Here is a 10,991-nt window from a genome sequence, read left to right as displayed (position 1 = left end):
TGGTGAGGCTCATTTCATCTCCTATCTGCTAACAATAGAGCCCTATTTATAGTGCTAGGGTCTTCAGTGGCTGTAACAGTTTTCACATGTGCAGCTTCTGTGCCTAAGTAGTAAAAGCAAGAATGTAATGCACCGCTATTTGTTGCAATATTGTGCTGTTTGTTCTTGTGAATAATGACCAGACATATGATGTGAAAGACTTTTTTTTTTTTTTTTTTTTTTTTAAATGGATGTTTAATGATTCAAATTTTCCAAGGGATACATTGCAACAGACACAAACTGTGTTTCTTCTAATTGAAATACAGAGTTATTGTACTGTACAAAGGAAAGAAGTTTAAGTAGCTTGACAGTAGGAACAGATTAAATTTTAGGTTAGGTTTAGGTTTTTTAATTATAAAAGCAAATGCATTATATGTTGTTGCTCAGGTTGTTCATAGGTGAAGTACAGGCTTTGTGAACTACCTTACCAGAGGCAGGAGGGAAACATAATCATCCCTGCCTAGAAAGGGGGTGGCTAATGGCTGACCCTGCAGTCTTAGTGACCTACAAACACAGCAGTCTTCTGCAGTGTATCAGGGAGTTGGACTCAAGAGCACAGGGGAAATTAAAGGGAAAGTTCACGTTTCACAGCTTCCAGCAGAGCACAGAGTTATTTTTCCCTAGAATAGTAAAGAAAACTCCAAATCCTTAATGGTATCCTGCTGTCCCAGCAGCCTTCATCTTCTGGGGTTTAACAGCTTGAACCTATGATCCCATCTACCACGTTTGTGGAGCAGGAATGAAGACCTCAAAGACTTTCTATGGTGTAATCTCACTACTGTGTGATCTAAGGGCAAATAATGCTGAGAAGTGTTAACAGTTTGATTAACAAGACCAAAGATGAAAGTGCAGTGAAAAGGGAAAAGCATTTCCTGTTTGCTAGAAAATTGTTTTCCTTTTTTACACTGATGCTTGAAATAATCAGACAAGATACCTTAATTCCTTTTTGTTTGGCTTTTGTTCTTCTGATCTCTCTCTCTTGCCCTTACATTTTTCATTATCCTGAAAATGGCAAGTCGGTTCATATGGCATTTTTGGTTGTTAATGGACTGTAGACTCAGACAGAATGAGGTAGCTGAATTTCAACAGTAATCAGAAATGAACTTCTGTATTGAATTGATAACAGAGCAGGATTGCTGGACATATCTATAATTAAGGTTCTAAGGTTGCAATTTTATTTTAGACTCATGAAGGCTACATTGCAAGGTAAGGAGATTTTCAAAGATAGATCAAAGGTTCAAGATAACTTATATTAATGGCCTCTTGTTTAATTGAGTATTGTGGGGCAGGAGAATTATGCTACTTTATTTAACTATTGGCTCTTCTCTTGTCAAACTGTCCTCCAGAAATCATTTTAAAATGCAATTCCAAATGTATGGTTTGCTAGAATAGGGATAAAAATAACCTGGGACGATGCCCGTTATCTGCTCAGCAGCTGTTTTCTGTTTCACAAGCCAGTGATTCACTTGATGAGGAAAACTTAACCCTGAAGTGCAGCAGTGTGCATGGCTGGTTGTGATATGTTTTTAGAAACTGCTGAAAGTTATTGCTCTCCCTACTGAATTCTTTGATGATAGACTCAATTCATTTTACTTCAGTTTCACACTTCATTAATAAATGCACTATGCAGGAATACCACATTTTCTCTCTTCTCTAATTATTCCCATCTTCTCCAGGGGGAGGAAAAAATGAAAAAAAAAAAAAAAAAAAAGAGAGAGAGAGAGAGAGAAAAGGTAAACTTGTGTATACTTACCCTTTACATGCAAACAGAAACAACCCCAGTATAGCTCACTGTTCCAGGAAGAGTTGTGTTAGTATTTCAAATATCTGTGTTAAACACACTTGGAATTAAGTGTGGTCTAATTAGCATGAAAGATGCTCTGAAAGCCCTTTAAATTCATATATTATGCAGAGCTCTTCAAATGTTTATAGGATCCCTTTCTACACCACAAGACTGGGGAAGATTCTGGTAATGCAGCCACGTAGTCTCACCTCTTTCTGCTCTCTCATCCTGGTCTCTCCTAGGTCCCAGTCCCCTTTTCTCTCTCTTTTCCACCCAAAGACTCAGGCATTAGCTCCATTTCTTAGTTGCTAACAAGGAGAATACATCAACCACAAAACAAAAAAATCCTCTCCAAACACGAACATCCCATCAATTTGGAATGTACTTCCAGGATTTCAAATCTAAATATCCACACAGTGCTGCAACACTGAGGGACTTTTGATGTTTACGCCACAGTCTTCAAATGCACATCACACACCAGCACTGCGTTTTTGTAACAGGTGACTCCCGAGGTGATTTTGGAGAAGGACTTTTTACAGGACAATGGGAAATGGCTTTAAACTAAAAGAGGGTAGATTTAGGTTAAATATAAGGAAGAAATTTTTTACTGTGAGAGTGGTGAGGCCCTGGCACAGGCTGCCCAGAGAAGCTTTGGATGCCCCATCCCTAGAGGTGCTCAAGGCCAGGCTGGATGGGGCTTTGGGCAACCTGGGCTGGTGGGAGGTGTCCCTGCCCATGGCAGGGGGGTGAACTGGGTGGTCTTTAAGGCCCATTCCAACCCAAACCTTTCTGTGATTCTAGGATTTTATGATTTTAAATCTTCAGCCTAAAAAGGACGTTCCTACCCTCTGGTGTGTGAGGCTGGGTACTGCACACTCAACCTGTCAATGCCTTCAGCTCCCCAGTGAGGGATCCCATCCCGTTTCCCTGACAGGGCACCGAGAGGCCTCCCCAGGCTGGCGGTGCTCCCCCAGGCAGCAGACACCACGCTGGGGACAGGGACAGGCCACAACATGGGCCCGTGGGTGGGTCTGTGCCTGCAGGGCTCATGGCAGGGCAAGGACGTGCTGTGGGGGGTTAAAGTGTCACTGGGGCTGGGGAGATGGCCATGAAATGGGGCTGCAGGGAGGCTACAGCACACTTCTCTTGGAAATAGTAGGTGCACAAAAGTGAGGGGAAAAACAAACAAAAACAAAAGCAAGCAAACAAACAAAACTGAAATCACCAAGCTGTTGTATGGATTGAGCAGTTAATTGCCATCTCAGTAACCCGAATCTTTCTGGTTTTCTTTTCCAGTTGTGGCAGGCAGCACAGAATTGCATCCGAACAATCTGCCCCGTGTCACACACCGTGCTGAACACACAGGCTGCATCATGGCTGATTTACAGCACACACAGGAAACCACCAAATAATTTGGAAGTATTGCAGAGTTGCTCTGTGCAAAATTGGTTTGAAGTGACACAACTAGTTATAGTTGCCTTGTGATTGCCAACCCTTGCTTTCTTTTGCTGATATGGTTTCAGTATTTTTTTTTTGCTTTGTTTTGTTTTTAAAGAAAAAAAAATAGATCATTGACAACAGCTATGTAGAAGAGTACTAGCATACATGTAAATGTGTTACACTGACATCTTGTGGTGAGGCAGGAAAATAGCAGCTAAAAGAAAAAATTTCATAAGCCCCTACTGGGTGTACAGTGTATATAGATATCATTACCAATATGTGAAATACTTGTATGGAGAGACAAAGGGGAAAAACACACACACACGCAATTCTTTAACTTACAACAGGCTATTTATGAGCTAATATAATCATCTTTCTCAGTAATTTGGAGGGGAGAATAAATACTTGATTCATGTTGAACTCCTGGAAAATACATAAAGCAGCCATCCTGTTAAAGTTGTATTGTAAACAGCAAATATGTAATGTGCTTGAACTAACTAGAACAACAAATTTTTGATGCATATCTGAATGAAATACAGACATTGTGCTTGATGCAACTTTAAAACAATAGATTGCTTTGTTGCAATTCTCTGAATGCCTGATTTCCCAAAGAGATACATTTCAACTACCATTGAATTTCAGTAACTGCTGCAAGGGAAAAAAGGTGAAAATTCTTGCAGGATTAAGTCAACAAAAATGCTTCCAGCAAAAACTGACAGGCTAAATTCAAATGAAAAACCATGTAATTATCCAAATGAGTTTAGGCAGAGTATTGCAATTTATTTTACCAGAAGTATCTAAGGGTGCCACTCATGATCTAATTCACATGTCATGAAGGATGCTGTCAACTCAAACTTGGCATTGCTTAAGAAATGTAAGGAAGAATAGGACTGTACAGGTTTTGGTATTGCTGGCTCTGTTATACTCAATAAAGGAGTTTAAGCTTTGTGGCAATACTGACAAGGTACACAGCAAAATAAAATGTATGTGAGAAAGGCACTTGGAGTGACATATATGGAAACTGGATGATAAACACCAGTTTTCTACATGGTAATTAATATATATATATATATATTTTTAGATTGAGAAAATTGCTGTCTGCTATTTGTGTCACTTTAAGTCCATTACTTCTCAGACCTGTGAGTTGTCCTTTTCACCAGGTTGTTGGATCTGGATGTATGTTTGAAATACTCAGAAACAACTATTGCAATTGTCTAGTCATCAGGCATCAGGTGTTTTGTTTTCAATAAATACTGAGGAATTCTTTTAAATAATGTTTCATTCCAATCGTGTAATATTTGCATTGGGCAGTGAATTACAAACTAATTCTTCCTGCAGCATACTCTGTTATAACACCACATGCAGATTATCAGGGCTATGTTTTTACACAGCCAGCTTAACTGAAAGAAGTCTGTGGGTCATGTCCTTCAAAACCTGGAAAAGGCTGGGTCTGCCCAACCTCTTGGAAAATCTCTTCAGGGCACTGATGTCACTTGTAACTGTAAACTTCATCTCCTGATTTTAGAGGGAAGCCTGTTAAGAAATGGAAAGCTAATCTCAGTTTTTGCACTAAGAATCAAGTTTTTGCTTGTTTGTTAGGAAGCTATGTAAGAAGTGTAAATAATATGGAAAGGGCTATCATTTTGACACATTGCATCCACTATCATAGGACTTCTGTTTGATGTGTTGATATGAAAGAGGGGTAGATGAAGAATGAGGATGAGGAACAGTAGGACCACAGCAGCTTCTGTTGGAGCAGATTCTGTATAGAAAGGTGAAGGAATGAAAATGCAACTTGTGTAATAATGATTTTTGAATTTCAAGTTACTATAAAATTTATATGTATATATTTTTAAGACTCATGGAACTCTACAAAAAGTATTGGTTTTGTTATTCACATGGCTTGTTTTCTGTACATTTTTATGCTTATTAGGGGAAAATGTATCTGTATGTTACAAATTCTTGAGGAAGTACTATAAAAAACAAACCGTATCATTTTATTTTGAATGATACTAATCTATTAACTTCTTGCACACAGAAAAACAGCAGAGAAGAAAAGAACAATTAAAAGACAATAATATGCCAAAGGACTTAAATGTTCTGTTTTGCCACTGATAGGTGGGATCTAATGCACGCTTGCTGTAGAAACAATCTTGTTTTTCATCAGTTAAAAATTAACTAGTGTTCCAAGAAGAATGTTACTTTTCAGATTTCCTGCTCCTCTCCCTCACTGAAGTCTTGCCTTGAGACTTGGTAGGAATAACTCAAAGCAGTTGAGTGCAATAATGCTGGATTATTTATTTTGGATCTGTTTAAATTTCACAGCAAGTGCTCACTTGCTTCATTAGAATGTGAAACTCCTATTCCAAGGATCAGATCTTCAGCTTTTTATGTTTTGAGGTTGACCACTTTATTAAAAGCAATACGAGTACCAAAAATCTTACCTATTAAATCCTGGCAGTAGGAACATTTCTGCTGTTTATAGTTAGGTACCACCTAAGAATTCCACAGATAGGTGCTGGAAAATGTACAACCTCTATTACACACAAAACATGTTAACTTATAATTAGCACACAGAAAATCTGATTTCACTTTTTACAGTTTTCCTTAGAACAAAGTTATTGCTAAAGTTAAATAGCTATGGTAAATTGAATAGCTATGCTATACTGAATCTCTGGACTTGTTTGTCAAGACATTTATTTGGAAGAATATAATTCAACTTACTAACTGAATTTTGAGATAGTGAAAATTTTCACTATGTTGAAGAGTAGGAAGGAGCCAAAGGTACAACTGAACACACTTCATTCCACACCTACCATGATAATATTGTATTAAGACATGGCTGCAGGAGTGAAAACTGAGCAGCTATGATAAAGAATACAAGTTCCCATGTACGTAGGAAATTTTAGAGTTATAGGCAATACTTTCTGAGTATTTGCTAGTGGTGAGACACCAGATGAATAGCCCTTAATACATAACTTGTAGCTATAACTAATATCTGCAACTTGGGCACTGGATGATAAATGAAGCCACTGATTTAAGGGATTGTGCATTGCTGCATCCTGCATCCTTTTTGACTGTGTCTTATAGATGTAACTGAAATTGGTTCCTTGATTTTCGTCTTTAACATCAATATTCCATGAAAATTTCTGCAAATGCCACAGGAGTCTTCCACCACCATGTGTCACCAAGATAGGTGATGGCCCTAGGGCCAAGCCAGAATCCCAAAGCCCAAAACTCATTGAGTCTGAGGGCTGACATGTTGGTCTGGAAAGTAGCCACCTATGGATTCCAGGGTAGGGGTGCCTCATCCAGAAAGTCCTTAAAGAGTAACTGATGTGATGTGTGAGGGATTTACAGGATGAGATTGCTGTGGTTAGTGAACAATTCCTTTCTGAAGTGACATAAATATGTTGTTTGCTGTCAATTTACCTTGGGAATTAACTTATAAGCATCCATAACTGACAAGGACCAGTAGGAGACTAAGAGCATGTGAAGTGTGAGTGGAAGGCTTACCCTCAAAAACACAAAATCACAGGAGAGACTGATACTGGGTTGATGGTGAACCAACACTGTTGTCTTCATATGCTGACCCAGTGGATGATGTGAAAAATGTTGGTAGTCCAGTCTCAATGCTATGGACCATCTATTTGTATCACAGTCAGCCCCTCACAAGTTTTCAGTCTTAGAAGGAGAGCCAGTAATTCATTAGCAAAAATACTACTTCCCCTTGCCCATCCACATAGAAAAAGACAACCAAAATTTGGCTTCTATGTCAATTGTTATTTCTTTCAGTGTCAGAATTATAACAATATTCTCAGACTTTCTTAATTTTCTGACTTCAGTGATGTCTGGAAGGCTGCAGAGGTTTTAAAATCTCAGAAGCTACAAATCCTTTTTTGTAGATAAAATTTCATTTAAGTCTGAGGACCAAAGTCTGATATATGAACCTCCTTTTATCTTTACCGGACTGGTACGTAATGGATATAAATGCAGAATTTACATTGTTAATTGTAAATTTGTCATCCATACTAGTTCTGAAATTACATGATCTTTAATAATACAGGTTAAGCTCAGAAGACAGCACTTGGTCACACTTCTTAATATCACAGAAAAAAATCATAGAGAAGAGTTACAACCACTTTAATAAATCGTGTATTAAAAACTGATGGGAGACTTGCTTTTCTCAGAAAAATCTTCATATCATCTAACAACAATACTGGCAGAATCTCACTCAGTGTCTGCCACACCCTCTAAGCAATGATCTGTATACATGTAAACATTTATAAAGTATAACCACATACCTCACTAACAGGTATGGTAACACTTCTCTCCATTACTAAAATATTTTAGTTCCAACAAATATTTATCAATACAGCTATTTTTATAATATTCTTGAGAAAAAAAAAAAAAAAAGTTTTGCAAGATCTACTGCTTGTATGTTGTTTTTACTGAAAGTCAAAGACCCTTAATTAAACTTTATTGTGCCAAGGTTTATGTTTAGATAGTACGTTGTGCAAGAAATAAAATATTTGTAGTGAGATCATGAAAGCACTCTAATGTTTATAAAGGCAGATTTAACTTCTGTGTTATAGAAACTATTCCATTTTTACAGTAGAAGCTCTTTTTTTTTCCATATTAGTCTTTGCTGTACTGAAGGTAAATTAGGTCTGTACAGACTAATAGCCGGTTCAGTAGTCAGATTTGTAATACTGGATTTTTAAATGATTACCTATTCTTGAAGACAAGTTTTCGAAGTAATTCTGATCTTTGCTGGGCTTTATAAAGTATGTTAGATATTTCATATACACTGTAGTGTTTTTTTGTGGCTTGTCAAAACTGCTTACAGATGGCCAAAAAGTACAGAGTCTGTTGTTTGTGAAGTGAGGTGGGGCTTCTCTGTGCGAGGCATGAACAAAGCCAGAGGAAGACCAAGAACTAACCTAAAGCAGAATCCCAATCCATAGAGATGGCTCTGATACAGGTTCAAATGAGTTACTGTTGTTGGCCTTTTTTTTCAATTCAAAACATATTAAAAAATTAGAAGTTAGAGGCAGAGAATGAGAGTGAAATATGTGATGGATAGAGAGAAATGTTCTAAAACAGTGGAAATGTGAGTTGTAGTGCACAAGCAAGCTTTCACTCAGCAAAATATACTGGGTGATAGCAGCCGAAGGCAGCTGGATGTTGAATAATGAGTGACTGACTATCCAGTTTGCCAACTCGCTACTCACATCGCTGTTCCCACAGCATTCAGTGGGGATACCAGAGAAGTGAAGGTTGAAGGAATAAACATTATTCTAGCAACAAGCTAGGAGAGAAAGAACCACCAGGCAGTTTTGGATGGGCTCCACAGTCTCTCATTGCTATTCTATCACTGCTGGAATTTTGCTGTGGAAACAAATAGCAAGGAAAACAATAACAGGATTAAGAACAATGAGAGACTATTAAGTCACATGCTAGTGGTTTACAGCCTATGACATTTTTTCCGCTGGCTCAATGTTAGATATTTCTTTTTTTTTTTTTTTTTTTTTGCTTTTTTTTTTTTTTGTGCTCTTTATGTATAACACTTTAGTGTTAAGCACATGACCTAAATGAGGAGGTGATGCTTCTTAGTTCCTCCCTAGGAGGTAAAGTAGCAGGGTTACTGTCCATCTGCTTATTATTTTTGATTTAGTTCTCCTGCCTGAATCTGCGTAATTTGGAGAGAAGTCCCTTTTCTGCTCAGGAACAAGAATTAGTGCCTCAGTTGCCAAACCATGCTTCATTCTTCCTGGGTATACAAACCCATAGAGAGCAGTTAATAGTCAGTGAGCAAACAACAGTAATGAGCTGACCTCTTTCATGAGCTGCAGCTCTGTGAGGGCTAATGTGCAAAGACTACGTAGCAATAGACATTTGGGACCAACTTGCAAATGCCTGGTAATCCTGTAACCCAGAGACTGTTCCAGCACTTTAGGAAAGCAGCGTTCTCTACGGTTAGCTACTTAAATTGTGCTGGAGGACGCTGTTATTGCCAGAGATCAGATTCAGCTTCCTGTTCTTAATTTGCTTGTTCCCAGAGCCACTGATATGTCCTGACTATACTATAGCAAGACACTGAATTATTCTGTAAACTGCAAAGGTGTTTTATTCTACTACTGCAGTTCTACACTCTGATTACATAAAAACTAGAAGTTATTATTTCTTCTCAGCAGATGTCCAACTTATTTTTGTCTTTGATGTCATCTTGATACTCTGATTTTAATTTCCTGATCTAAAATGTCCAGTTTTATTTTCATATATTTTAAACTTATTTTTATCCATATTTAAGTGTGAAGTAAGCATTTAGATACCCAGGTAATGTGGTTACAAAAGATGTTTGCAACACATCAGTTACGTATCATGTGCCTGACCATGATATGACCAAGAATTGCAAAACTCAGCCTCATTTGAACACGTGAAAGGCATTAGTGGTTTCCAAAATGTAGCTGTTGCAGTCGCTTGTCTACCAGAACTTGTCACTAATAATGTCCAAATCTCACACATGGGTCAGTTCATTAAAGGGTGGCTTTCTGCCTCTCAATTGGCTGCTGTAGCCAATTGCATGGCATGCTACACGTCAGCTATGCCTTTTGCATAAACTCATGGGGAGTTAATTGCCTGCTTTTGTAGAATAACTGGCCTGATCCCTTATGTTACCAGATACAACCCCCATGCAGTTATTACCTCCAGATGTGGGGAGAAAGGCTAGCAGAAATACCTGGCTCCATTAGCCCAGACTTTGTTTGACTACAACGAGTCTGGCCTAGAAGGTAAAGGCCTGGTCTGCATCAGCAGTGGGCACTCAGGCCTGTACTTGAAGATAATATTAAAAGCTGTCTGGCTGGACATGCTACTTGATGCTAAATATTGCAGAATCCTGTCTGTCTTGTATTAGATATCCAAAATCAATAGACTTTGACATTTAACCTTCTGTGCCTTGCTCCTACTTCCAAAAGAAAGTGATAATAATATTCTCTCATCTTAGAGGATTGTTGTGAAAATGAACTAATTAGTAACTGTGAAGATTTTGATAGTATCATAATGCATGCCAAAACAATGAATAATTCTGTCCTCAGACAGGATTTGACAAGCGGTGAGTGAATGATATATGGGGCCACACACATCAATAATAGTAGTAAAGAACAAGGAAAATTGAATACTGAATAAGATAATAGTCAAATGGAAAATACACAGTGGTTATGTAATTATACATTAAGTCTAATTATAGATAGGCACATGCAGACTGAATTACAGCTGCACAGTAAATCTTAAATCTTAAAATTGTCTTTTTAGGTACCTCATTTCAACAGTATTTTTAATGTTGTGTTTTGAGCATTTACTGTACGATAGCCACAACTGTTAGGTATCTATTACTTTCGTGGTTTTTCAGCGTGATACCTAATTAGCTATGAGGATGTGGGATGTGTAAACAGATAACATCTCATTTGGAAAATAATTCAGATAGTAATGTAAAGTTATCTGAAATGAAATTAGAACTGACCACACTGCAGTTCCAATCTACCCCTGCTCCAAGAGAATTATAAGTTAGCTATAGTTAACATTTAACCTCTTTATAGTTAACATTGAAACCTCTTGACAGTTCCCCGTCTGCAGACTGAATCCACTGGATATTTTATGCCCATTGTCACAGGTGAGATAAACTAGAACTTCCTGATCTGTAGCAGGAATTATATCAGGAATGATA

This window comes from Aythya ferina (assembly GCF_964211825.1).
Source record: "Aythya ferina genome assembly, chromosome: Z".
In the NCBI taxonomy this organism is placed as follows: domain Eukaryota; kingdom Metazoa; phylum Chordata; class Aves; order Anseriformes; family Anatidae; genus Aythya; species Aythya ferina.
Note: the sequence above shows the minus strand (reverse complement) of the source record.